Source organism: Ctenopharyngodon idella, chromosome 21 (assembly GCF_019924925.1).
Source record: "Ctenopharyngodon idella isolate HZGC_01 chromosome 21, HZGC01, whole genome shotgun sequence".
Classification (NCBI taxonomy): domain Eukaryota; kingdom Metazoa; phylum Chordata; class Actinopteri; order Cypriniformes; family Xenocyprididae; genus Ctenopharyngodon; species Ctenopharyngodon idella.
Window position 1 is genome coordinate 21,698,848 of NC_067240.1, and position 26,834 is coordinate 21,725,681.

Consider the following 26,834-nt stretch of genomic DNA (forward strand, 5'->3'; position numbering starts at 1 on the left):
AACTAGGAAGTATGACCATATTAGCCCAGTTCTGTCAACACTGCATTGGCTTCCTGTTAAACATTGTATAGATTTTAAAATCTTGCTAATTACTTACAAAGCACTAAATGGTTTAGCTCCCCAGTACCTGAGCGAGCTCCTAATACATTATAGTCCTTCACGTCTATTGCGATCTCAGAATTCAGGCCAGCTGATAATACCTAGAATATCGAAATCAACCGCAGGCGGTAGATCCTTCTCCTATTTGGCACCTAAACTCTGGAACAATCTTCCTAGCGTTGTTCGGGAAGCAGACACACTCTGTCAGTTTAAATCTAGACTAAAAACGCATTTCTTTAACCTGGCATACACATAACACATTACCAATTTATATTTTCAAATCTGTTAAAGGATTATTAGGCTGCATAAATTAGGTCAGCCGGAACCGGGAACACTTCCTATAACACCTGATGTACTCGTTACATCAGAAGAAGAATGGCATCTACGCTAATATTAGTCTTTCTGGTTATCCCGAGGTTCACCGTAGTCAACCGGATTCGGGCCGTATCCAGGTGAGACTAAGGACCTGCGCCTTGACACGACCACAACGCAGCCCTGAAGTATCAGCAGAGATTGAGTCAACTAGATCATCCACTGTGAGGGCCTCATCGACACGACAGCCACGACACAGTTCCTCAACAACCGTCCATACCGCCGTGATGAATACGATCCTCAATTGGATGAAACTTGAATAAATACTTTGAATGTTGCGATCCTGTCTGACTTATGATAGCTACCTGAATCGTAACAAAGCACTGTTGGCCAGAGGAGAACTGGCCCCCCGACTAAGCCTGGTTTCTCCCAAGGTTTTTTTCTCCATTTAAACACCTATTTGCCACTTGTCTGCCACCTGATGTCACCTGATGGAGTTTGGGTTCCTTGCCGCTGTTGCCTTTGGCTTGCTTAGTTGGGGACACTTGACATTTGACTTGACATTTGATATTCAACAGTGCTTTGATCTGCCTGCATTGACACTATTCTTTTAAGAGCTGCTGTGCAGCCAAATAATGTACCAGTTATCAATGTAAAGCTGCTTTGACACAATCTACATTGTAAAAAGTGCTATATAAATAAAGGTGACTTGACTTGACTCAAAACGATGCAGTATACATGCCATATCAGTATGTGGCACTGTAATTCTGCCACAGAGATACACTAAAAATGGAGAATAAGACTTGGAGCATGCGCATAAACATTGCGTGCTGTATACAAAAATTAGTAAAGCTTAGAAATAAAGCTTTACTTTAGTAAAGCTAATAGGCCCAGTTTCAAAAAATAGTGGTTTCAGGCTTCCAAAACACTGGATCCGTCTGGATGAAACGCCAATACGATACAAATTTTTTACATGTACACCTAAACGCTTCTCTGTGTGTATGGGCTCTAAGTCTCTAAGGCTTGGAAGTCTTTGAAATTTTGTGGTAGGGGCAAAGGTGTTAATTGTAAGGGTATGGATTTTGATTTGGTAGAATTCTCTCTTAATCATTCCATAGAAGTTTATGATCGCTGTAGGAAGAAAAATTTAATTCTTATAGCTGATTTCTTTCATATTAACATTTCAAAAGAGTCTACTTAACAGGTTATTAAAGAACAGATCTTTAATTAATTGGTTTCTGCTGGTATTATGCCTGATCAATCAGAAGCACCTGTTGGGAAGGAGGTTTCCACAAAGGCTTTGGAGGTTTTCTTAATGTAGATGCTTCTGAATGCTAATGAAACTAAATTGGCTGTTAAACTGAAAGAGTTAGATCTATTGATTAAGAAACAAGAATGTGAGGCAGAGTTAATTAAACTGCTTGTTGTTCAAGCAGAAACAGAGCGCGCTGTTAAACTACGTCAGTTGGATTTACAAGCGAATGAGTAAACCCATTACAGTTGCTCGTACTAAACTTCCTTCGGATGCGCCGACGCCAGTAAGTCAGCCAACTCCTGCCGAACGCTCCGACTTTGATGGAAGCAGTTATGTTAAGCTTGTCCCTCCTTTTAGAGAGGCAGAAGTAGATTCTTACTTCATCGCATTTGAACGTGTTGCGGTGAAGTTAAGATGGCTTAAGAATATGTGGGCGTTATTGTTGCAATGCAACTTTATGGGGAAAGCCCAGGAAGTATGTGCTGCGTTGTCTGTAGATCAATCGCTTGATTATGAGATTGTTGTAGCGTCTGGACCAATCAGGCACACAATTATTCATTATATTTAATGAATTACCCATAAACTCACTCTATCAAAGTTCTGTGAACCCATCACCCTAAAACTGCAACTAGCATCCCAAACGTAGCTAACACACAGGCAGAACTAGGTGTCCTGTTACAGATACATGGTACTTTTACGATCAGAAAGAATTTTGCAGAGACCAGTGACTCTGACTTCATTCTTTCTGAGAAGGACAAATAAACTCTCTTAATCCTATGTATTCTCTATATAACCACTTGGGAAATGTATAAACATGTATCCAATTTTCCCATCTCATGACTTTCCTTTTATAGGCTTTATTCTATGTATTAATTCTCTCCTTTGAACTATTTTGGTATTAACCCTCTGGGGTCTGAGGATTTTCGGGGCCCTGGAGAAGTTTTGACATGCCCTGACATTTGTGCTTTTTTCAGTTGTTCATAAACATATTAATGGAAAAAGTGTCATTACACTGTATTCAGCACAAACTAGGCTACAATAATATGTGAGGAACATGTATGTACATGTTTGTGTTTTTGAAGGAATAACGTTTATGCGTGGTTATTGAAAAAACAAAAAACTTAAGTCACTGTAATAAGGCCAAAAAAAATATATTAAATCTGTGTTCACAAGACTTCTGGGTATTGGAGGTTGTAGACTAGAGTTTTTGCTTCAAAATGATGTAAAAATTATCCTGCCTACTCGTTCATATAAAACAATATATTGATTTAGTTTTTGTAAGACACTTTTTGTCAAGAAACACAGTATGCGTGGTGGCGTGAATCATCATGAATAATGAGGTAATTCACACCTGAGAAGACACTAACTCTGTGACACATTAGTATTATAAGAATCTAGAAGGTTCTTCTCTCATTCATCCAATCCAGTTTCTTATGCTAATATCCTGCCAAAGTCACAAAGACTCGTAAAGTTCCCTCCGAGGGGGCAACTCCTTATTGGCTTGGACACCTTAAGAGGGTGTGACATCTTCACCCCTTATATTCACTGATCACAAGATCAAGCTCTCTTCTCTTTTACTGACAAATGCTGATGTTAAGATGATGCTGTGAGAAGCTAGAAGCTTCTAAGGAACCCCCAAGCTTGTGCCAGGCTTCGGCCTAGACCTTCCATTCACCAAAGATCCTCTGAATCCAACTGGTTCTCTTTCAAGACAATATCAGCAAAGATTCAACGGGAGCCTCCACAAATCGCATCAGGACAGTTTTAATTTAACTTGGAGAGACATGCAAGTATCAAACTTAGTCTCATTATCTGATACATTGAATATCCTTACCCCTTTTAAAGAAGGGCCTGTTAAAACTAAACTGATGGTTTGCTCAAGGCTGTTGATCTGCTGAATTTCAAACAATGCTGTAACTTCTTGCTTTCCTATACTCTGCTTTAACTCTCTCTTTCCCTTAGTAAACTGTATGCATGTATGTGTGTGAATGTTAGAGTAATTAAGTGTTTAGTCTAGTTAATAATGTCTTGTTCATGTTACACGTAAAGTTGTCTGTGTTTTTTTAATTATTCATATTTATTTTGAGCTAATTTGCTACATTGTTAAAGCGGCAGGTCTCATTCAAAGTCTTTCAAACAAACCTGTGTAGAATTTGCTCTAGAAAAATTAGTACTTTTTGAAAAGTGGTGTTTAGTAAGTCAAGTTGTTAACATTGAGCAACTCCAGGAGTTATTGTTACTGGAGCAGTTCAAAAACTATGCCGGTGAGGGTGGCCCTTATTGGAGGGTATATTTCTTTTTTTTTGGGAAATGTTAACCTCTCACCCCCTCATTTGTTTCTACACTAGAAGTAAGTAATGTATGCAAAATTCCATGCAGATAATTTGTCATTTAGGGTATGCTCAAAGAATGCATCTTTTTATCAATAGGCACTTGATATCTGATATTAGCGAAGGTTTCATTCACTGATAAAATTTTGACTGTTTCTGATATCAGATGGCCACTTTGCGTAACCAGTATGAAATATAGTCATGGCCTACTGGTTAGCGAGTACGACGGGTAACCCAAAGGTTGCTGGTTCGATTCCAGCACCAGCAGGAAACAACTGAGGTGTCCTTGATCAAGACATTGAACCCCTAATTGCTCCCCAAGTGCCAAGACTTTTGGGAAAAGGATTCCCATAAGGCCTTTTCAGCACGCTGTGAAGAAGTTTGAAGACCTTGTAGGAAAATGGGAGGCCTTGAAGAAGAACAAGGAGCGAACGAGTGAAACACAACAGAAAAACAAAGAAGAATGTCGGATCGTCATAAATATCTATATATGACCGTATGAATGAGGTAAGTGGTGATGATTGACACTTGTGATCACCAATCACCAGCGAGTGTTCACTATTTCAGGGCTGGTTAGTTTCAGCCTGGGATGCATCACGTCCGGATCCTCCCCTTTTTCTGTTGTGGTTTCAAGTATGCGCTGTTAGCACGTAGAGTTTTGTTAACCTTTTAATTACTGCTCGTGGCACTAATGACTCGTTTGTTGCACCCCAGCCTGTCTTTTCATCGGTGTGTGTATGTGTCTCCGTCGGATGGTGTAGTGGATTTGATTACTGCCCTCCTTTCAGGTATGAGAAAGCTGTTTTATTGCAAACAATGTCTAGCTTCGCTGAGGAGCGGGTGGTTTGAGTAATATGCAGTCCCTGTACTTCAGTTTAACAGCGGGTTATTTGAAGGCTGCGTTTCCTGGCCGGTGAACTGGTTGTAAAACTCATCTATCCTCGTTTGGTAAGTCTTACATGTGGTTGCTAGGGGGGAATTCCAGCGGGTGATGCGTAACTAATAGTTTGTATATTGTTGATTGTGCTGTACTGTGGTGACTTTTATCCATCATTTTATGATGGAACTGTGATTCCATTTGACTGATTTTCATTTACTTCTGTTTATGAAATTTATTTATTTTGTTTTTGATTTTCGTCCAGGAGCTGGGGTCCTACGGGTGAAGGATCTTTTGTTGTGGTGGTGCTGCTTCAACGTTTGCCATGTGACACTTTTGAAGTGTATCAGTGTGTGATCTGAGTTCACGGTGGGGTGTGTGGAAGTGTGCTTTTGGATAACTAGCGCTGGTGATCACTCCAGTGTGTAACCTCAGCCCTGTAATTTGGTATATATTTTGTTTTGTTTACTTGGAAGTTGTGTAAATTGGTTTTGTTTAACGTCTTCATCAGTAGTGGTAAGTGATTGTGTGGTTTGCAATTATGGATGATGAACTACGTGAGTTGAGAGAATTGGTAGCCCAATTAAGGGCAGATAATGAAAGATTGTGACAGGAGCAAGTGCCAATTGCACAACCTGGCCCATCTAATGCTCCCATGTCTGCCGTTGTAGACCCCCCACTCACTGGTACTGGTGCATCAGCGACAGATCGTTTTGTTTTTGTTCCTCGAGATTGTAAGTGTAACGAGTCGTCACACGAAGTGGGATCCATATGCAGGCTTTATTAACAGATCTCGTAGTCAAACAGGCAGTGGTCAAACAGGGGCAAACAGGAATGTCAGGGAAAAGGCAGAATCGTAGTCTTACAACAGGCAGTAGATCAGGGCAGGCAGATAAGAATCACAAGTCCAGTAAACAGCAAATAGTCCAAGGGCAGGCAGCAGAGAATCGTTAACGGGGATTAAACAGGTTCAGAAACAGGCAGACAGTCAGAATAAAGAACGCTCAGAAATGTACACCGTGGCAATACAAGACCTCGCAATGATAGCGAGGTTGAGTGTGGCTTAAATAGTCCAGGTAATGCACAGCAGCTGGGTGTGGCAATCAGCGCCAAGGTACGGGGCTTGTGGGAAATGTAGTGCGTGTGTGAGAATGTGTGTGTCAGTATTCCGGCGAAGGCTCCCTCTGATGGCCAGAGGAGGGAATCACTGAGTTTGTCTCTGTGACAGTAAGTGGCCAAAATTTAATGGTAGGTCCGGCATTATGATCGATGAGTGGGTGGAGGAGGCTCAGGCCTGCATGCGGCTTCGTCATCTCTCTTCAATTGATCAAGCATTTTTCTTGGTTGATCATTTGGAGGGAGAGGCGAGGGAGGAAATTCGATATCGGCCAAGGGACGAGAGCGAGGATCCAAACAAAATTATTCAGGCATTGCGTTAATTGTATGGTTGCACAAGTTCGTACGTAGCTCTTTAAAAGTCTTTTTTTTTTTTTCCAGAAAACAACAGGATGGAGAGACCTTGTTAGAGTTCTCCCTGGCCCTGTTGAATCTTCTGGATAAGGTGAAATGTCAACCATGGTATGCCTAATGCGGATATTTTACTGCGAGATCAATTTATTGAACGTGAGTGATGGTGCTCTCTGACGTGAATTGAAACAGTTGGTCCGCTGCCAACCCGCTGCTAAGTTGTTGGACGTTCGCAGAGAAGCTATGCGCTGGGAACGCGAGGGAATGCCTGGGGGTGCACGCGGTGGTTGTCCCGAAAAAAAAAAAAGGAGCGCGTGATGGGAGCGCGGTCGCCGAGATGTCTGGGAGAGACGTGCATGAAATGGCGAGGGACAATCGAGAGAAAATGAGAGAACCAAGGAACGTGTGTGTGGTTGTCTTTTAAGGACAAGCAAGCCAAACCGCCTCCTTGGGTGAACAGCCAATGTCCAGCGTGGATTCTGAGGAAGGAAAAGTTCTCTTTGTCTTGTCTTGCGGCTCAATTTGCATAATTTATGATGGTTTCAGAATTGGTAACTTTTACTCCAAAAGACCTTAGAAATAGACTAAAGCATGGTACCGTAACAGAACATACATAGTTAATTAAAGCATCCTGAGAGGGTTCATTCAAGCCTAAACATGGCCGGGTGGAAAAAGACATAAAGACATAGATACAGTCTTACACTCGCATATAAAGGTTTGGGGTACAATTCACACAACTATAATCGTAACTTAATAATAAATACATGATTAAACTGAAATACAGGCTTACAGGATTACATTTTAATCATATTTTAATGAATGTGACTTAAAGAGAGTCCTGGTATGTTCCTCTGTGTGTGTGCGTACGTGTATTGGAGTTTGACGACGTCTAGAATGTGGCCGCATGGCTTGCTGTAATTCAATCTGAGTTTAGCGCAATCGTTTGAAGTCACAAGGGAGAGATTCGTGGATCCATCGACACGGCCATAAAATGTGTCAAGTGAGCTGTTAGTGTCAGCCAGGCCGGAGCCAATGTGAGATTTACAAACAAAAGATCAAGAAGGTAACACTTTAACGAAGTTTATAGTTGACTTGCTTATCTGATCCTGCACAGACGCTACACAGCACACAGGGAGAAGTAGTATCTCGGCAACTTCTGAATTGAGTGAGTTGCGAGAAATGCTGAAAAAGCAGCAACAACAATTGAATCAACTGACTCAAAGTGTGGCTCAAATTCAAAATCCCCAGCGTTTGCAATTATCCCGGCCTAATCAGATCATTTGCAGAAGGTGTCAGCAGCCTGGTCATTTCGCCAGGGATTGTGATGGGGAACGGACCCCTTCTCGTTTTCCACCAGCACGTGCAGATTCAGCGTTAACAAGGGGTGGGCAGTCACAGTCCAGGCAACCATCGGAAAACTAGTTCCCGCTGAGCTGCAGGGCCACAGCTTGGTGGGGAAAAGACAGGCTCGGGTGTTCTAATTGATGCAGATTTTATGTCAACGTGTCCGCAACTCGACGTGTGTATGGGTGGGGTTATAGTACCTTGCCTGGTGGACACTGGTTCAATGGTGTCCACCATTACGGAGAGTTGTTTCTTGACAAATTTTGGGTCGTGGGGTCAGCTTAGGTCGTGCCACTGGTTACAGCTCCGGGCCGCGAATGGCCTCTCAATTCCTTATATCGGCTATTTAGAGCTGGATGTACAGCTTTGTGGGCGAGTGGTCTTAGGTTGCGGAGTGCTGGTGGTCAAGTCAAGTCACCTTTATTTATATAGCGCTTTTTACAATGTAGATTGTGTCAAAGCAGCTTTACATTGATAACTGGTACATTGTTTGGCTGCACAGCAGCTCTTAAAGAATAGTGTCAATGCAGGCAGATCAAAAGCACTGTTGAATATCAAATGTCAAGTCAAGTGTCCCCAACTAAGCAAGCCAGAGGCGACAGCGGCAAGGAACCCAAACTCCATCAGGTGACATCAGGTGGCAGACAAGTGGCAAATTGGTGTTAAAATGGAGAAAAAAACCTTGGGAGAAACCAGGCTTAGTCGGGGTGCCAGTTCTCCTCTGGCCAACAGTGCTTTCTTACAATTCAGGTTGCTATCATAAGTCCAATAGGATCGCAACATTAAAAGTATTTATTTCAGTTCCATCCAATTGAGGATCGTATTCATCACGGCGGTATGGACGGTTGTTGAGGAACTGTGTCGTGGCTGTCGTGTCGATGAGGCCTTCACAGGGGATGATCTAGTTGACTCAATCTCTGCTGATACTTCAGGGCTGCGTTGTGGTCGTGTCAAGGTGCAGGTCCTTGGTCTCACCTGGATACGGCCCGGATCCGGTTGACTACGGTGAACCTCGGGATAAACAGAAAGACTAATATTAGCGTAGATGCCATTCTTCTTCTGATGTAACGAGTACATCAGGTGTTATAGGAAGTGTTCCCGGTTCCGGCTGACCTAATTTATGCAGCCTAATAATCCTTTAACGGATTTGGAAATATAAATTGGTAATGTGTTATGTGTATGCCAGGTTAAAGAGATGCGTTTTTAGTCTAGATTTAAACTGACAGAGTGTGTCTGCTTCCCGAACAATGCTAGGAAGATTGTTCCAGAGTTTAGGTGCCAAATAGGAGAAGGATCTACCACCTGCAGTTGATTTTGATATTCTAGGTATTATCAGCTGGCCTGAATTCTGAGATCGCAATAGACGTGAAGGACTATAATGAATTAGGAGCTCGCTCAGCTACTGGGGAGCTAAACCATTTAGTGCTTTGTAAGTAATTAGCAAGATTTTAAAATCTATACGATGTTTAACAGGAAGCCAATGCAGTGTTGACAGAACTGGGCTAATATGGTCATACTTCCTGGTTCTAGTAAGAACTCTAGCTGCTGCATTTTGTACGAGCTGTAGTTTATTTATCAGGCGAGCAGAACAACCACCCAGTAGAGCGTTACAATGACCTTGAGGTCATGAACGCATGAACTAACTGTTCTGCATTTTTCATTGAGAGCATATGTCGTAGTTTAGATATATTTTTAAGATGGAAGAATGCGGTTTTACAGATGCTAGTAACATGGCCTTCAAATGAAAGATTGGTATCAAAGAGCACACCCAGGTTCCTAACTGACGACGAAGACTTAACAGAGCAGCCATCAAGTGTTAGACAATATTCTAGGTTATTACGTGAAGAAGTTTTTGGTCCAAGAATTAGAATCTGTTTTTTCTGAATTTAGTAGTAGGAAATTACTGGTCATCCAATTTTTTATATCAGCTATGCATTCCGTTAATTTTGTGAATTGGTAAGTTTCGTCAGGGCGCGAAGAAATATAGAGCTGAGTATCATCAGCGTAACAGTGAAAACTAACGCCATGCTTCCTAATGATATCTCCCAAGGGTAGCATGTACAGAGTGAACAGTAACGGTCCTAGTACTGAGCCTTGTGGTACTCCATATTGAACTTGTGATCGATATGACATGTCTTCGTTTACTACTACAAACTGATAACGGTCAGATAAGTATGATTTGAACCATGACAATGCAATTCCACTAATGCCAACATAATTTTCGAGTCTATTTAAAAGAATATTGTGATCAATAGTGTCAAATGCTGCACTAAGATCCAGTAACACTAATAGAGAGATACAACCACGATCTGATGATAAGAGCAAATCATTAGTAACTCTAATGAGAGCAGTCTCAGTACTATGGTACGGTCTAAATCCTGACTGGAAATCCTCACAGATACCATTTCTTTCTAAAAAGGAACATAGCTGTGATGATACTGCCTTTTCTAGTATTTTTGACGGAAAAGTGAGATTTGAGATCGGCCTGTAATTGACTAATTCTCTAGGATCAAGTTGTGGTTTTTTAATAAGAGGTTTAATAATTTTGATGATTTAACAAGTTTAGACAATTCTTCCTCTCCTAAAGCAGTAAATGAATTGAATTTTTCCTCAGGGACACTACAATGCACTGACACGATACTGTAGTAGACGGTTGCATGGTTATTATTTTTTCTCTAATATTATCAATCTTGCAAGTAAAGAAGTTCATAAAGTCATTACTGCTGTGCTCTTTGGAAACATCAGAAGTTGAAGCTTTATTTCTTGTTAATTTAGCCACTGTATCAAATAAATACCTAGGGTTGTGTTTATTTTCTTCTAAGAGTTTTGAAAAATAGGCAGATCTAGCAGATTTTAAGGCCTTTCTGTACTCAATCATTCTCTCTCTCCACGAAATACGAAATACTTCTAGTTTTGATTTCTTCCAGCTGCGCTCCATTTTTCTGGCTGCTAACTTTAGGGCCCGAGTGTGGTCATTGTACCATGGCATTGGATTAATTTCCTTAATCTTTTTTAAACGCAAAGGAACAACTGAGTCTAATGTGCTGGAAAAGACAGAGGCAATAGTTTCTGTTGCAACATCGAGGTCTTCTAAGCTGTCTGGTATGCTAAGGCGATGAAAATGATCAGGAAGATTATTTATAAAGCAATCTTTAGTGGTAGAAGTGATGGTTCTACCATATTTATGGCATGGAGGCAGTTTAGCCGCCTTGACTAAATGTAGTATACACGAGACTAGATAATGATCTGAGATGTTGTCGCTCTGCTGCAGAATTTCAACGGCATCAATATCAATTCCATGTGACAATATTAGATCTAAAGTATGATTACGACAATGAGTGGGTCCTGACACATGTTGTCTAACACCAATAGAGTTTAGAATATCTGCAAATGCCAATCCTTATGCGTCTTTTTTATTATCTACATGAATATTAAAATCACCAACAACAAGGACTTTATCTGCAGCTAGTACTAACTCTGATAGAAAGTCAGCAAATTCTTTGATAAAGTCTGTATTGTGTCCTGGTGGCCTGTATACAGTAGCCAGCACAAATGTCAACTTACATAATGTTACGTAAAGTACCATAGTTTCGAAGGAATTATATTTGAAAGACTTCTGACTAATACTGTAAATATTACTATAGATTACAGCAACACCTCCCCCTTTGCCTTTCTGACGGGCATTGTGTCGATAATCATAACCTTGAGGACTAGACTCATTTAAAGTAATGTAATCGTCCGGTTTTAGCCAAGTTTCTGTCAAACACAGCACATCTAGATTATTATCTTTGATAATATCATTAACAATAAGTGATTTTGAAGAAAGGGATCTAATATTTAACAACCCGAGTTTTATCATTTGTTTAGCATTATTATCTCTATTTTTTTATTTGTTGAACATCAATTAAATTTTTACCATTAAATGGGTTTGGAAGTTTTTTGTTTTTACTAATTCGGGGTACAGACACAGTCTCTATTTGAAAATATCTAGGTGTAAGAGTTTCTATGTGTTGAGAGTTATCTGAATTTTCTGACTTCTGTAACGTGAGGCAGCTAGCAGACGGTTGGTTTAGCCAGTCTGTCTGCTTTCTGACCTGGGCCCCAGTTTGTCATGTTTCAGTTCTAAGACTATGTGCCATATTACTAGAGAGAAGAGCAGCACCATCCCGGGAGGGATGAATACCATCTCTTTTTAACAGGTCAGGTCTGCCCCAAAAACTTTTCCAATTATCTATGAAACCTATATTATTTTGCGGACACCACTTAGACAGCCAGCCATTGAGTGATGATAATCTGCTAACTATCTCATCACTCCGACGAACAGGAAGGGGGCCAGAGCAAATTACTTCTCCTGACATTGTACTTGCGAGTTCACACACCTCTTTAATGTTAATTTTTGTGATCTCCGACTGGCGAAGTCGAACATCATTAGTGCCGACGTGAATAATAATCTTAGAGTATTTACGATTAGCATTAGCCAGCACTTTTAAATTTGCTTTGATGTCAGGTGCTCTGGCTCCCGGCAAACATGTGACTATGGTGGCTGGTGTCTCTATTTTCACGTTCCGTGTAATAGAATCGCCAATAACTAGGGCACTTTCAACAGGATTCTCAGTGGGTGTATCACTGAGTGGGGAGAACCTGTTTGATGTTCTTATTGGAACGGAAGAGTGGTGTTTTCTGCGGCTAGGCCGCCTCACCTCTACAGCCGGAACCGAACAATGTACAGAGTTCACTAAGCTAGTCGCATCCAAAACAGTATCTGAAGCCCTTGCATTCTTACTATCCTCGATTAAAGTTTGGATGCGTGTCTCTAATTCTGAGATTCTCTCTGTCAGCCTGACTATTTCCCTACATTTATGACATGTAAATCCCTCGTCGCTGACAGAGAGAGCTATGGTAAACATGTGGCAAATGGAACAGGTAGCAATGCTGGGAGAGGATGACATGACTCACCGTGTTTGTAGACTGATCCGACTTACCACAGCTGTTTGAAGAACGCGTTGAAAAAGGAGCGAGCGAGCGACTGTTAACAAGTTAACAAGCTAGCGCTGCAAATGCAAATGCGTTGTAACAGCGATTTAGATTCAAATATTACAAGCTAGCGACGTCAGATTAGTGTGGTAGGCAATATTACATATAAGGTAATAAAAAAATAAGCAACAATGAATAAAAGTAAGAGATTCAAAACAAAGCTATACGGAGTTAGACGCAAACCAATCTGAGCAGCGAGGCAGACAGAATCTCTGGTGGTCAGAGATTCTCCCGGTGGTTTATGTGCTCAGGTTCCTGGGGTTCTGGGAATGAACGTCCTGAGCTACAGGGAGCTCTTTGGCCAGCATGGCACGAGTCTTTTTGATTTACCTGTTGTGTCACAGGCCCCTATTTCTGTTTTCCAGGCCTTACAGCATTGCCATTACATTGAAGTCCAGCCAGTCTCAGATCAGGGGGGTCGAGCCAAAGTGCGTGGACACCGGGCGTGTCACATCCCAGGGGGCACCATGAAATTGGTTGCCGTAACGTGCTCTGCACAGTACTCGAGTGGTACAGTACTGTTTGAGCCACCAGATTCTGGTCTTCCAGCAGGTGTTTTGGCATCTCCTGCTCTGGTACAGGTGGATCGTGGCACAGCCTATGTGCCTGTGGTTAATGTGGGCACAGTAGAAGTAGTGATGTATGCTAGCACGGTCGTAGGCACTGTCAACCATGTTTATGTGGTTAGCTTACCCCCAGAAGTCACTGAAGTTCAGGAGGTTTCGGCTAGGGTGAGTACACAAGTTGTGCAGGCTTCCTCGTCTGTACAAGAGCAGATCAGGGCAATTGATTTGTCTGTGTTGTCAGTGGAAGTTTTCCATACATGATGGGGATTTGGGATGTCCTAATCTCATTTACCATGACATCCCCTTGCTAGATGAGGTCCCTGTGCGGCGCTTTCCTCCTTCCGAGTATGAGGTAGTAAAGGCACATATTAACCAACTTCTTGAGGCCCAGGTAATTAGAGAGAGCTATAGCCCTTACGCTTCGCCCATCGTCTTGGTCAAGAAGAAGGACGGTACCCTAGTGAAAAAAAGTATACTTTATTGTATTTTAAATATATTTCCTTTTTCTATAGTACATTGCAAATATACTAACAAAAAATGTACTATCTTTAAATATATAAAAAGTATATTAGCATCATATTTTCACAATACAACTTTTAACACACTTTAAAATAATTGTACTTTAGTATATTTTCTAAAAATATATTTTAGAAAAATATACTTGAAGTGAAAGTTCTGTTTATTTTTTAAAAGTGTATTTATTTGCACTTTATTTAAAAATATATTTGAGGTGTATTTTAACTGTGTGCTAAAAATGATCATTGTAACAATGCATTGAAAGTATACTTTCAAAGTACATTATTAAATATCCTGAAGTTGTAGTATATTTTAAGTTAAATTTTAGAGTAATCTTTAAGTTTACTTCTTGCATGCTTGGAATTCACTTTACTACTTGGACATATTGCTTTCAGAAAGTATTAAAACAAATGATAAATGAATTAAAAGCCCATTTAAACATTTTTAAATAAATTGTATGCAGTGTACAAATGACTACTCTTTTAATTGTAATTTAGGTATTTTAATAAATGTATACAATGTTACAGAGAGATACAATGTACAATAAAAAAGAATCCATGACAAATTTTAGACCAACATCAAACAAGAAAATGTGTTCAGAAAGTGGCAGCGACCAGATTGTGATGTTACAAGTGGCAGTAAAACCACTACAGCAAAGTAAACACTGGCTATATTGCATGGCCAAAAATTGAAATTCACTCACACTGCATTAATACATTAGAATAATCAGCGTTCAAAAGATTGTAACATATCATTACTAGTTTTAGGGAGAAATAAAGCTGAAAAACATCAATTGGCATTGATATCTGTAAAGCTGCAGAAGTAGTTCCCCATTAATAAGTTTTAGTCTTCTTCAATATTGTTTGGAAGTGAAATGACGTACAGTTTGTCCTTAGACGTAACCATTACACATTTACGTTTCAGTGATTGAGGATGAACAGCAAATACATAGTTGGTACGAGACACTTCATTTATAAATGTTGAGTATACATTTAGCTGAACATCTCGATAAAACTTTCCTCCACTCTTGGCAAGCTCTTTTACTAAAACACAGAATCTGTTTGTGGTGGATCCAGAAGATGCCCCATCCTCACACGTGAAGGCCACCAGTGTCATAATTTCACAAAATGTTCCATCACTTAATTGTACAACAGAATTATTTCTCTTTTTTAGAGCCGTGTTATTACAGGAATGATAAACAACACTGCTACAAATGAAACGGTCATAAAATAACCCAGAATTAACTATGTCACCTGTAAAATCTTCAATAGCCATCCTCTGCCGCACAGATGTGGTACCTTTCTTTGGGCAGCCAAAACCTCTGACATTATCTTGAAACTTCTTTGACTTCTTTGTTAAGCCAGACCTACTTACAAAAATTCCGTATGTTGTCATTTGCCATTGTAGTGCCTGCTTTTGTTGAGAGAGCCCTCCACCTAAGGAATCTCTTCACTACTTGATCTGACACATCTGTGTTGTTCCATTGAAAAACTTAAGTAAAGTTCCATTAAATGATTCAAATGGAAATGTGGATGTTGCCCATAGTGGTCCCCAGTTGCGCACACTTGCTGTTAAGTGCATTAACAAATGCACATTGAAAGAAACATTAGTAGCACCATAAAGTTTCTCAAAGTTACGCACAAACTTTCAAAGAGCTTGTTCTGCCAAATCCACAAGGCTTGCTTTGATGGCATCCTGAAGAAGAGTGTGCATTGAAAAAACTAACAAAAAAAGATGACTTCCAAAATACCACTCAAAACAGGCAAAGCATAAAACAACAAAAAAGACCTCCATTCAGATGCTTTCCAGAATTTTCTGCCTTTCACAGATCTTGGAGCCCTTGTGACTTCCAAAGGTGGGTTAATGGCCATCAGTCCCTGGTCTATGTCATTGACCTTTGAGCCCAGGTACCAGTCTTCATTATGGTGCTTACTGTCTAGCCACAGGGATGTAATCTGTTTAGTGACATCAAGGCAGACACTGTGCTGGTACTCTGGAACGAATCCAGTGATCATGTTGAAGCTCTGAAGTTCCATCAAAGGGGATGGTCCTTTTACACCCATTACTGGATTGGCAGGTGTTGCCAGCATAGCATGCTGGAAATGACCTCTATCCGTCCTTAAAGGTGGTTCTGGTGTTTCCCAGATATATGGGCCACCACTGCAGTGGAGGCAGAAGTCACAGCCATATTTGCCATTGAACTGCTTTGTGTTTCTCAGGAGCGGGCGTGCAACTGAATCTGAGGAGCAGAGGAGTGAATGAACTTTGCTTAAATGCTCTACATTTTCAGAATCCCTCCATTTTATTCCAACCTGTTCTAGTTCCTTGAGCTGTGACACAAAAGCAGTTAGAAATGTCATCATATTTGGCTTGCTGTTACCAACCCATAAGCATGGTATGCATATGTTCCTTTGACGATCTTTTGGTGACAGTTCAATTATTTGACACGGATTGGCCATATCTGAACATTATTACTTTTAAAAACAGGAATTCTATCACAATTCCACAAGATTGATACGTCATCAGCCCCCATTTGTCCATTCTGCTTGATTTTTTTTTTTGATATTCTGCCCCACACTGAATATCAGAAACAATGCCTGGAATTGATTCCCTTTTATTCAAATGTATCTCCGGTTTTTCCAAAATGTCAACTATTTGGGCTGATAGACTAAGTACAAGAAAGTAAGATCCAGCCCTTAGGTTATTCTCTATTTTAAATTCAGCTTTACAAGAAGAACAGTTTTGTGGTGCTGTCTTAGTAGCTCCCATGTAGCTTTCACAGTTCATACAATAAAAATGTGGCACATACTGGCCAAATTGTCCATATGCTTTATGAAAAAGGTACGAGGTTGCCGGTACCAATCCAGGGAAATGTTCATTGAACATAGTAAGCAGATCCTGAAGAGCTACTCCTGGCAAATTGTGCCTCAGTACATATGACATGAGTAAAAGCAGGCTCTGTCCCTTTGTGAGGGGAGCACCAGGGTATACAGGATCATCATCATCATGTTGTTTCTGTAATAAAAGATAAGGCTGATCACATTAACAGCTGGAAAACAATATAAAAACAGAAGCAGAAATATTACTAACAGTGTTGTTCATTTAAGACAGCTGGCTTACACAGTCAACATAAATTAATATTAAAACATAAATGCATATAGATGACCTATAATTACGTTACAGTACCTTCCTTTGTTTTGAATCTTCATTTCCTTGGCTCCTCTCTGTTTCTGCTCTCTGTTCTTGTTCACTTCCACTATCTTCTTTAAGTTCTTCTTGTTCACTTCCATCTTCTTTCTCTCCTTCGTCATTCCCACTTCCATCATCTTCCTCTCCTTCCTCATTCCCACTTCCATCATCTTCCTCTCCTTCGTCATTCCCACTTCCGTCATCTTCCTCTCCTTCCTCATTCCCCTTCCATCATGTCCACTTCCATCTTCTTCCGCTCTGTCTTCTTGTCCATTTTCATCATCTTCCTCTCCTTCCTCATTTCCACTTATTTCGTCCTCCCCACCTTCCTCATTTCCTCTTCCATTATCTTCCTCTCTATCCTCTTGTCTATTTCTATCATCTTCCTCTCCTTCCACATTTATATTTCCATCATCTTCCTGTCTGTTCTCTTGTTCAGTCTTTTTTGCTTTCAAGTTCACTCTTCTCTTCAGTAGGATTTGGAAAATTAATCTGAAACAAATGTACACCGAAAGTAAGTGCAACTTCACAAAATGAGTAAAAAAAACAAAACAGCAGTATTTAAATACAGGTCAACTGTAATGTAATCAAAATGTCATTGTATAAACAGCCTACCAACACAAATTTTTATATTGTACATAACATTTTTTTTTTTTTTTCGTTTACATACCTTTTTATAAACTTTTCTTCTGTAAACAGTTGCTCGGGAAATTGGGGATGCATAAATATATCTCTTGTATAACAATTTCGTCTGTTTCGGTGGATACAGTACAAACAAAATTAAGTAACTTGAAGTAACTGTTATCCAATAGTTAATTACTTGATATGTTTCATGTTTAACATTGTTGGCTTACAGCTTGATTTAACATTTTAACTCCATGCATATTTTGTCTGGACAAAAGTTTTTTTTTCACAAAAGTTACAAAATATTAAATAATAATATTCATGGGAACCAGGAATAGATTTTTGTCCACTGTAGTGGACATTATATTATAGTAAATTTCTCTGAGACCATACATGTCAGTTTTACAGGACAAGAGGATGTCCAGTAAAGAGCACATTCAGGGCTTTTCAGATATACTAAATGTTTGGAGGTTCCACCATGACAACAACTTCTCCTTGGTCTTTAAAAATCACTATAAGTTAGTGATTAAATTTAGCACTTTTATGGAAAATAATAATATTTTGTAATTATCATTTAAATCTGACTAAGGAAAATGTTATGGGGTTTCTAATCAAAATATGACTTCCTGTTACAAAACAGGCCAACTGTAGGACACCAGGACTTCATGTTTATCAGAAAGGCACTTTGGGAGGACACAACAAGTGAATAGGGAAAGAAATTATATACCAATATTCCTATGAAACATTAAGTATTATTAAGAAAATGTTTTGAATTATTACTTCCTTTATTACACTTCCATTTACACTTCTGGGAAATGATATATGGAACAAGGACAAAAGCAGGGGTGTTCGCATTAAAAAGAAAATGTTGGACACCAACAACGTGGTGGAGGCTGAAAAAACAAGGCTAGTGAGTGGATGAATACGTTATGGGCCGATAAACACACTATCCCCGGTTTCACAGACAAGGCTTAAGCTAGTCACAGACTAAAATGCACGTTTGAGCTGTTTTAACTGAAAGAAACCTGCACTGAGATATCTGGAAATATGTAAGTAATATTTTATAATATAATACTTAAAAGTAATGTTTTTTTTAGGGTATGTTTATAAAAGCTACTTAAATGCCCCAATTGAACTAAGTCCTAATCCTGGCTTAGCCTAAGCCCTGTTTGTGAAACCGGGCCTATATGTGTTTCATTCATAAGCTAGAGATCGCCATCAAGCAGAAAGTTCACAAGCAAGAGTCATAAAAGAAAAAAAGAAAAGAAAAAAAATTACAGTGTTCCAGGAAATCCCTTACATGTTGTAATGAAGGGTCGGCAGAGTGTGGATCCATTTGCAGCTTTTATTAGAACAATCACCAAAGTAGACAGGGGCAAAGGCAAAGACATAAACAGGGACAGGCAATGGTCAGGGCAGGCGGCAGACAAACGGTGTCAAGTCACAGGCAGGGATCAGGGCAGGCGGCAAGCAAACACAGTCCAGTACACAGACAGGGATCAGGGCAGGCAGCAAAGAATCACAGAGAATAAACAATCCAACGGTAACGGAGAAACAGTCCACAAGAAAACGCTCAGTAATGATCACCAGGGCAAATCAAGACTTCGCGGTGTGTATGTGTGAGTGTGTGGCTTAAATAGTGTGAGTGTGATGAGGTGCAGGTGTGTGCGCAATCAGTCCCAGGAATGAGGGCCTATGGGAAACGTAGTCCGAATGGGAAACAGTCAGTATTCAGGTGATGGCTCCCTCCGGTGGTGCGGAGGAGGAGGCGAGGGAGCCACATTCGTGACACATGTTTTGCCGAAGCTGAATAATAAGCAGATACAAACATTTTGACTGAATAATCATGAAGAGAGTAATTACACGATTGCAACGGTATATTGTTAATCTGTTCTTTAAGCTATCACAAATGCACTCTGTTGCCAGGAACCAAGTTGATTAATTTAAAAGAGTAAATCCACCAAACACCACTGGAATGTTTATTCATTGGAAGGAAATTTTATACAAAGGCAAAGAATATCAAGTTATGAGTTTCATCAAAAGTATGCAGCATTTTTATTCATACTTTTTTATTTACATTAAGCTTATAAATAAAGCGTGTCATGCTGCCATCTTGAGCACATCCGTTATCTCAGATATCACATTAAATGATCAAATAAAGCTTTGGCAGAAAAAGGTTTAATTGTGAAGCCTGCCAAAATGTTTTTTTAAATCAGAAAAAAAAAAAACCTGCATCAAATGATGTCAGCATGAATGTGATATTGTGACAGTGCTTTCCACAGGTTTGAAATATACTTGTGGCGGTAGCCGGGTGAAAAATCCTCCTATTACCCACGGCGCAAAAATGGTCTACTACATGTTACAAATAAATAATGTGTGATTTTTTTTTTTTTTTTTTTTTTTTTTTTTTTTTTTTTTTTTTAAACAGTATTTTAATTTATTGGAATTTTAATTACAAAGCATACTATTACATTTAATTACATACTAATATTATGCATTGTTATGCATTGTAATTTATGCAAAATTAATATAATATACCTGGTTAATATACCCTAATATACCTGGGCAGCCCGCCCATGTAAAGTCTACGTGTGAGAAGGACTGGAAGATGTTAACAACTTTTTATTTATTTCTCCCTTATATTTTCTTCAGGCAAAGCAAACCAAAATCAAGGAGGCAGCCAGAGACCAGATGTTACAAAAACTGAAGAATTCCCTTTCTCAGAACAGGGCCCTAGCCACACAAGATCAACATACCAGCTCTGAAGATGAATTTCCACAATGTGTTCATAGTGTAATGCACTGTAGGATTTTGGCTACATTTTTGTAGTGTATGCTTTATAAACAGGACCAGAAATCATTTTCTTAGAATAAATGAAGCATTTACATAGCATAGCACTTTAATATGTACTATTCTACACCCAAAGCGCTACAATCATATCATTAAGCTCTCCTCATCCACCACTACCTACAACCTAGCATCCTCTTTTATGTTTTTATTCTTTTTGTGTTTTTCCTTATTTTTTTATCTTATTAACATTTTTGTCCAGGTAAAGAAAGCAATGATTAAGAAGGCTGCAAGACCCCTGGCATTCACCTCTGATCATCATATCAGTTCTGATGAGGGCACAAACATAGCAAGCCCACTCCTTCCAGATCATCACACCAGTTCTGATGATGCTACAAACATAGGGAGTCCTGAAATGGTAAGTCATATTTTTTCATAGGCAAATTCTTTCACTATTAATTTTCACAGATCTTTTTTCATTTTTTTCTAAGTTTCAGGCCAATGACTCGGATGAAGAGTGTGGTTTAACCTCAACTCAGAGAAAGGCAAGTTGACTTTCTTCAAAGGTTTTTTTCTCCATTTTTGTCACCTGATAGGGTTTCTGAGAGGACAGTCTTTGGACAAGGTCATGGGGAATGAAATCATGAGCAGACCCTGGCCAGATATAAACACTGATTTTGCAGCAGCGATCAAAATGAGGTGGCAACGAGTGACTTTTAAAATGTACTTGATAGAGATTTGTTCAAAAACTCTGGCCGAAACAAGTCTTCATTCATTCATGTTAAACTATTTTTTTCACACAATGAATTCATTTAAAATAATATATTTTTAGAACATTTTAGACATTTACAAATAGATTTATAACATTAATTACAACATTTTGCCAGAACCTCAAGTAAATGACATGTTATTTTGTTTAGTTGTCTGTAGTGTCTGTTCAAAATCGGATCTGCCCGTCAAGTTTAGAATCTTCAGAATGCTTTTAGCCTCCTGAACTGTGCATGTAAATCACGAATCGGCTCCGGCAAGTCCGGGACCAATTGCCCCATTGGCACCTTTGTTACCCCAGTAAAGAAAAACAGAACATATTCTCACCAGCTCCAGAGACTTCAAAGAGTCACCCTGGTGGGACTAAAGGACATATGGTCACAGACACTGGCCACAACCCCAATACGCACACACATACAGACACTCACAAACACGCATGGAGATTGTGAATGTACATTTATCCTCCAAATATGACTGTGCCAATATGTACCCGTCGCTGTATTTAAAGGTGCATGTATTTATCCCTAGTATATAAGCTTAGCTATGACTGTAGTTGTATTAGTTTTCTTCTAAACGATAAAACTCAAGTATAAACTGTATCTCCCCTTTTATGTCTTTGCCATAAAAAACTTTGCCTTTACAAAGTTTGGTCTCATTGTAAAGCTTTCGTTATGCTCTAATTGAAAATGTATGTCACATGACTGTAAAATGCATTCTTCTATTTTTAATGGTACTTTGAAGAAAATGTACTCAGATCGGACACTTCATAAACCATGCAAATTAGGTCATAAATGGAGACAAAGAAAGAGTTTGCCCGCCAAAATCACACCCTCATCATTGGCTGATGTATCCCAGGAGGCGTTCTGGCCTGTTGTCCTTAAAACACAATGACACGCGTCTCTCATTGGTCTCTCGATTGTCTCTCGCCATTTCACACACGTCTCTCCCGGACGTCTCGGCGACCGCGCTTCCATCACGCGCCCCCTCTCTTCGGGACGACCATCTTTTGGCAACAAGTTTCTTTGTCAAACCCTCTTCATCCGTCGACCTAAGTCTTCACTCTTCATCGCCTAGGAGACGGACTCTTTTTCTTTATTTTCCGGTTATCTTACTCTTAAGTTAAACCCTTGTTTGAAAATCCCGCCGAAGAACACCTTCTCGGAAAAGGACCAATCGCTTCAGCCGCACGCACCGAAACTCCTGCAGAAACACGAAACGATCACAGCACCTGAACCTATGCAAGTATAGAACCATTCTTTCCAAAGCGTTTTAAGCTCGATGTGTAAGCTGAGTTTCCTTGCTGGCTCTCAAAGGTTTTAACTGTTCGTAAGTTGCCATTCCTTTGATCACCTCTGTTTTCTTGACTTTACTTTCGCTTTCTATATATGTGTATTGTTTGTATGTTTAGTAGTATAGTCTCTGTATCCGTAGTTTCATATATTAAATACATTATATTCATGCTCGATTGTTTTTTTTGCTCATGCAACAAACCCAGGTCACTTTAACGTTTCGATCCAGTATCCTTGCTTTACGCATTGATGCTAGAATAGGAAGTCTTTCTCGTGGCCAGAGAAAAACCTTCCTTTTATAATCGGCTACGAAGAGCTAACGGTTTGCTGGACAAACCAATAGTTTCTCTAAATTATCAAACCAGAACTAATCATATATGTAATTGATTATAATTCGTTGTAATTAATTCACAATATATGTATAATTCCCTCTCGGGTCGGTATATGTATTATAATTAATCATAAAGCTTTATGATTTATTATATTCATATATTTCACCCATAAATTAATTAAATACCTGTACTGATTCGCTACATGTCTAATGCTTTTTTTTTTTTTTTAGAGGCCTTTTTTTTTTTTTTTATCTTTGTCACCTTTTTTACCCCTGATGTGTTTGCATCCCTGACTGAGTTTTACTTGATTCTTTTTGCTGTGTGATTTTAGTAAAGTGTAAGTTACTAGAATAAACATCGTCATGTGTACCTTACGAACACGTTGAGTATCACCTCGTCCATTTGTGGAGGTGCATGTGCAGTCAGAGGAGGCTTGCGGTGCGGAGCCAGGCGAAAGTATAAATCAAGCATTAAGGCTGCTGTCCCTTTAAGACCTAATGCACAGCCACTGATCCTACTGAAACGCTTCCGGTTTCTTTCCCAACTGATAACATTCACTTAAGACATAACCGACTTAATTTACATGAATACTCACCAAGACAGACATTTTGACATAACCGTGTGTGTATTTGACTGTTTGAGTGCAATAAGGCACGAAAGAGAACTGAAGAGATCACTCAATGTCAGAGAGGTGGCCTGTGCGCGTACTTCAGGGGGTCTATGTCAGACAGCAGACTACAAGGAGTTGTTTTCCGCAAATTATTGATTAACTCTTTTTAATATCAAACAAGTCAAGGAAGTAACAGTTGTGTGTCCAGTCTATTCACTGGTATATGCGTTGACCTAAAACTTTGACTTTTCGTAAAGTTTTGTAGTAGCCTATTAAAACCATTCATACAGACCTATCGCATGCCGTTGCGATAAGCATATCCTTAGCGTTAAGGCCTTCCATTGTTTTACTGCAGAATTAAAATTTGAGCATCATTAAATATTACTTTTGTATTTTGTATTACTTTTGTGTTTTTTTTTTATTTTTTTTTTTTTTTTTTATTTTTATTATTTCTATTTTAACATACATGACTGTAATCAAGGTTCAGTGTGCCTATGTTTCATTGTTTGTTTGCAGATTCTGGACAGAAAATGCCCCAAATGGATGAAGAAATCATGGCATCGCTTCGTGGTAGTAGTGGGGGTCATTACAGTACAACGTCCCACAATAGGCATTGATTGCCTGTACTGAAAGGGTTACTTCACCCCAAAATGAAAATTCTGTCATTAATTACTCACCCTCATGTTGTTCTAAACCTGCAAGACTTTTGTTCATCTTTAGAACACAAATGAAGATATTTTTGATAAAATCTGAGAGATGTCTGTTCCTGCATTGACTGCCTTTGCAACGACCACTTTAATGCTTCAGAAAGGTCATAAAAAGATTGTAAAACTAATCCATATAAATCGAGCAGTTTAGTTCAAATTTTCTAAAGACACTCAATCACTTTATATGATGTACAGATTTTATCGTGGCTTTTACTCGCATGTTAACATTGATCAGCGAACATAAGCAGAAGCTCAACCGAACCTGAATGACGCACAAGAACAAACTTCTTCCGGAAGCTCAAACATGCTGCGTAACCAACGAGGTTCATTCTCTGTGTTACGCGGTATGTTCAAGCTTCTGGAAGTACCATTATCCCTTTAATACTGGCCAGCTTTTACATTTCATCCATCTGCCATGCCACAGATGCAGAGTTCTTACTAGTCAAACAACGCTAACTTGGCTTTTTTCCCCATATTTTCATGAAGAGCTTCTAGAAATGATCAAGTTAGTGAAGGAGTGCGTCCAGTGTGTCCGATCACTGATTCCCTCACCTGGCGGGACCCCCTCATCAGCATCCGGTTCAAATACTTTGGTCAATGAAATTGAAATGGTATGTTACAACTAAGGGCTAATGTATCCATCACTTAACAGCCATAGTTAATTCATGGGTGTTTAGAATGCTGAATTTCCACCAAGTAAATTTATGGTAAAATGGATCAATATTAAATTGATCTATCTGTCAGAACAGCAAGCAAGTACCAAATTCCCTACTGAGTCCCTTTCAGATTTAATTGCATTTGAATAGCTTATAATTGATTTGAAAGTTTAAACTGGCAAGGTTTAAAAATGCATGACAAACTGTAATGACAATTCAGCACTAATATCACACGAGCATAACCGATGACTATAGTCCAAAATTTTTAACCGTCTGTCAAAAAGTTCTACTGGCTTGTGTCTACTGGTATATTGCCCATACCTAACCTCCACACCATAGGTCATACCACTCCATAGTGGAACATATAGACTACTAGCATATAGACTACTTTGTTTCAAAACAAAGCTTGATGTAAGCACATTATTTTCACATTGGAATAATATTTATTCCTCAGAGGTAGATGTCCCAACTATGTATTAATTTGTCAGTTGACTCTCTTTCTCTCTCCCTCCCTATCTATACAGCACCCCTTGACTGGAAGTGTGGTAACCGTACCAAAGAGGGCCTTCCAGCGCCTAAACAGATCCAGAATGACCATTTTTGCCCAGGGGCTGGCTGTTCTGGTCTTCAGCAAGGAACTTCTTGCAGAGTCCACCCGGACAGGGAAATCTGGGGAAAAGGGCCCCCAAAAAAGACAGCTGGATGTTGCCAAAGTGCATGCCATAACAGGTCTGTAATTTTACAATTTTAATTTTCAGTTAAATTTTTGTCTGGAAAATTGTTGTTAAAATTGCTACTAAAAATGGTAATTTTATAGCAGCAGGATTGCATGGCCACATTTACTGGTGGCCCTATGTATAATTATAAGCTAACAGTATTGGTGTGACTTTATTACAAATATATGTAACAGTATGAATTGTGCAGCAACAGTAAGTACTTCTGGAGACTGGTAGTTATCGTTTCAGCCAGTATTTTGATATATCCCAAGACATCCATCTATAAATGTCATCCCCATACATACACCTTTTGTTCTCATTGCAGGTGTATTTCCCATTTGTTTCTGCTTTGGGGACTATTTATCCAATATGTGAAGTCTTTCTAACATTTTTTCTTTGACTATTATAAAATATACTACTATACAGTTCAACTTTAATAGTATTGGATCATTTGATTTATAATGTGATCTTGCATGAGTGTACTCGCTTCTGTTGCCAGACTGATGTAGTGGAAAGAAAAAGTTTTATGAACATGGCCCTGACCTTTTTTTTTTTTTTTCTTTTTTCTTTTTTTTTACAGATGCTGTTATTGCCGAATTTCCGCACACAAGTGCATCTGATGTGCGAGCGGCCATCAGGCGCAAGTGCAATAATGAACATTTCAGTAAAAAAAAGTGAATGCGCAGTTTGAGACCACTGTTTCAAATGTTTTTTGTTTTTTTCTTTCAGAGTTCTTTTAATTTAGAAACGAGGTACATTTAGTTATGTTTTATAATCTTAAAACCATGTGAGATATCAATAAACACAGTTTGAGTTAATACCATGTCTTTGTCTTTGTGTTATTGAAGTTATGTTATTTATTGTAATAGCCTTAAAAACAGGTGCATTCAGCATTGGGTAAAAATGTTCCCCAAGAAATTCAACCTTTAGTATGTAAGTAATACATTTAAAATACTGTCTTGTGTAATACAATTTAATGTTTAAAGTATATTGTATAGTTAAGTAATAACAGTTTGTTATTAAAGACAAAGTGTGCAATTACTAGTATTAGGAATAAGCCAAAGGTATTACTGAGCATATACGTTTTACTCAAGTATAATGCACTTATGACATATAGCTTGTGTGTTTCAAAGACACTTTTAATAAATTTGCAATGTAACAAAAATAAGGTATACTTATAACACAAATAAAGTACACTTATATCACAAATAAATACACTTATAAAACAGTATATTTAGAACAAATAAAATATACTGAAAGCACAAATAAAGTATACTTATAACACAAATTAAGTACACTTTAATATCACTAATCAAGCATGAAATTAGTCCCTACACAAGCATGTACTTAAAGTAT

At 39.0% G+C, this 26,834-nt stretch overlaps 2 long non-coding RNA genes across 6 annotated transcripts; both read left to right on the forward strand.

Annotated features, from left to right (window-relative positions):
- The first annotated feature begins 4,591 nt into the window (after positions 1-4,591).
- LOC127503607 (uncharacterized) lies at positions 4,592-20,946 on the forward strand. Of its 4 annotated transcripts, XR_007927129.1 has the most exons (7): positions 4,592-4,629; positions 4,711-4,784; positions 4,871-4,944; positions 5,139-5,247; positions 20,266-20,406; positions 20,663-20,818; positions 20,892-20,946. It is a non-coding gene; the product is annotated as an uncharacterized LOC127503607 (long non-coding RNA). The 4 variants fall into 4 exon arrangements; XR_007927127.1 differs by having other exon boundaries at positions 4,603-4,784; XR_007927130.1 differs by having other exon boundaries at positions 4,603-4,784; positions 20,898-20,945.
- Positions 20,947-23,913: 2,967 nt separating this feature from the next.
- Positions 23,914-26,301, forward strand: LOC127503606 (uncharacterized). Of its 2 annotated transcripts, none has more exons than XR_007927126.1 (4): positions 23,914-23,972; positions 24,593-24,717; positions 25,287-25,491; positions 26,059-26,301. It is a non-coding gene; the product is annotated as an uncharacterized LOC127503606 (long non-coding RNA). The 2 variants fall into 2 exon arrangements; XR_007927125.1 differs by having other exon boundaries at positions 23,914-23,969.
- The last annotated feature ends 533 nt before the right edge of the window (positions 26,302-26,834 follow it).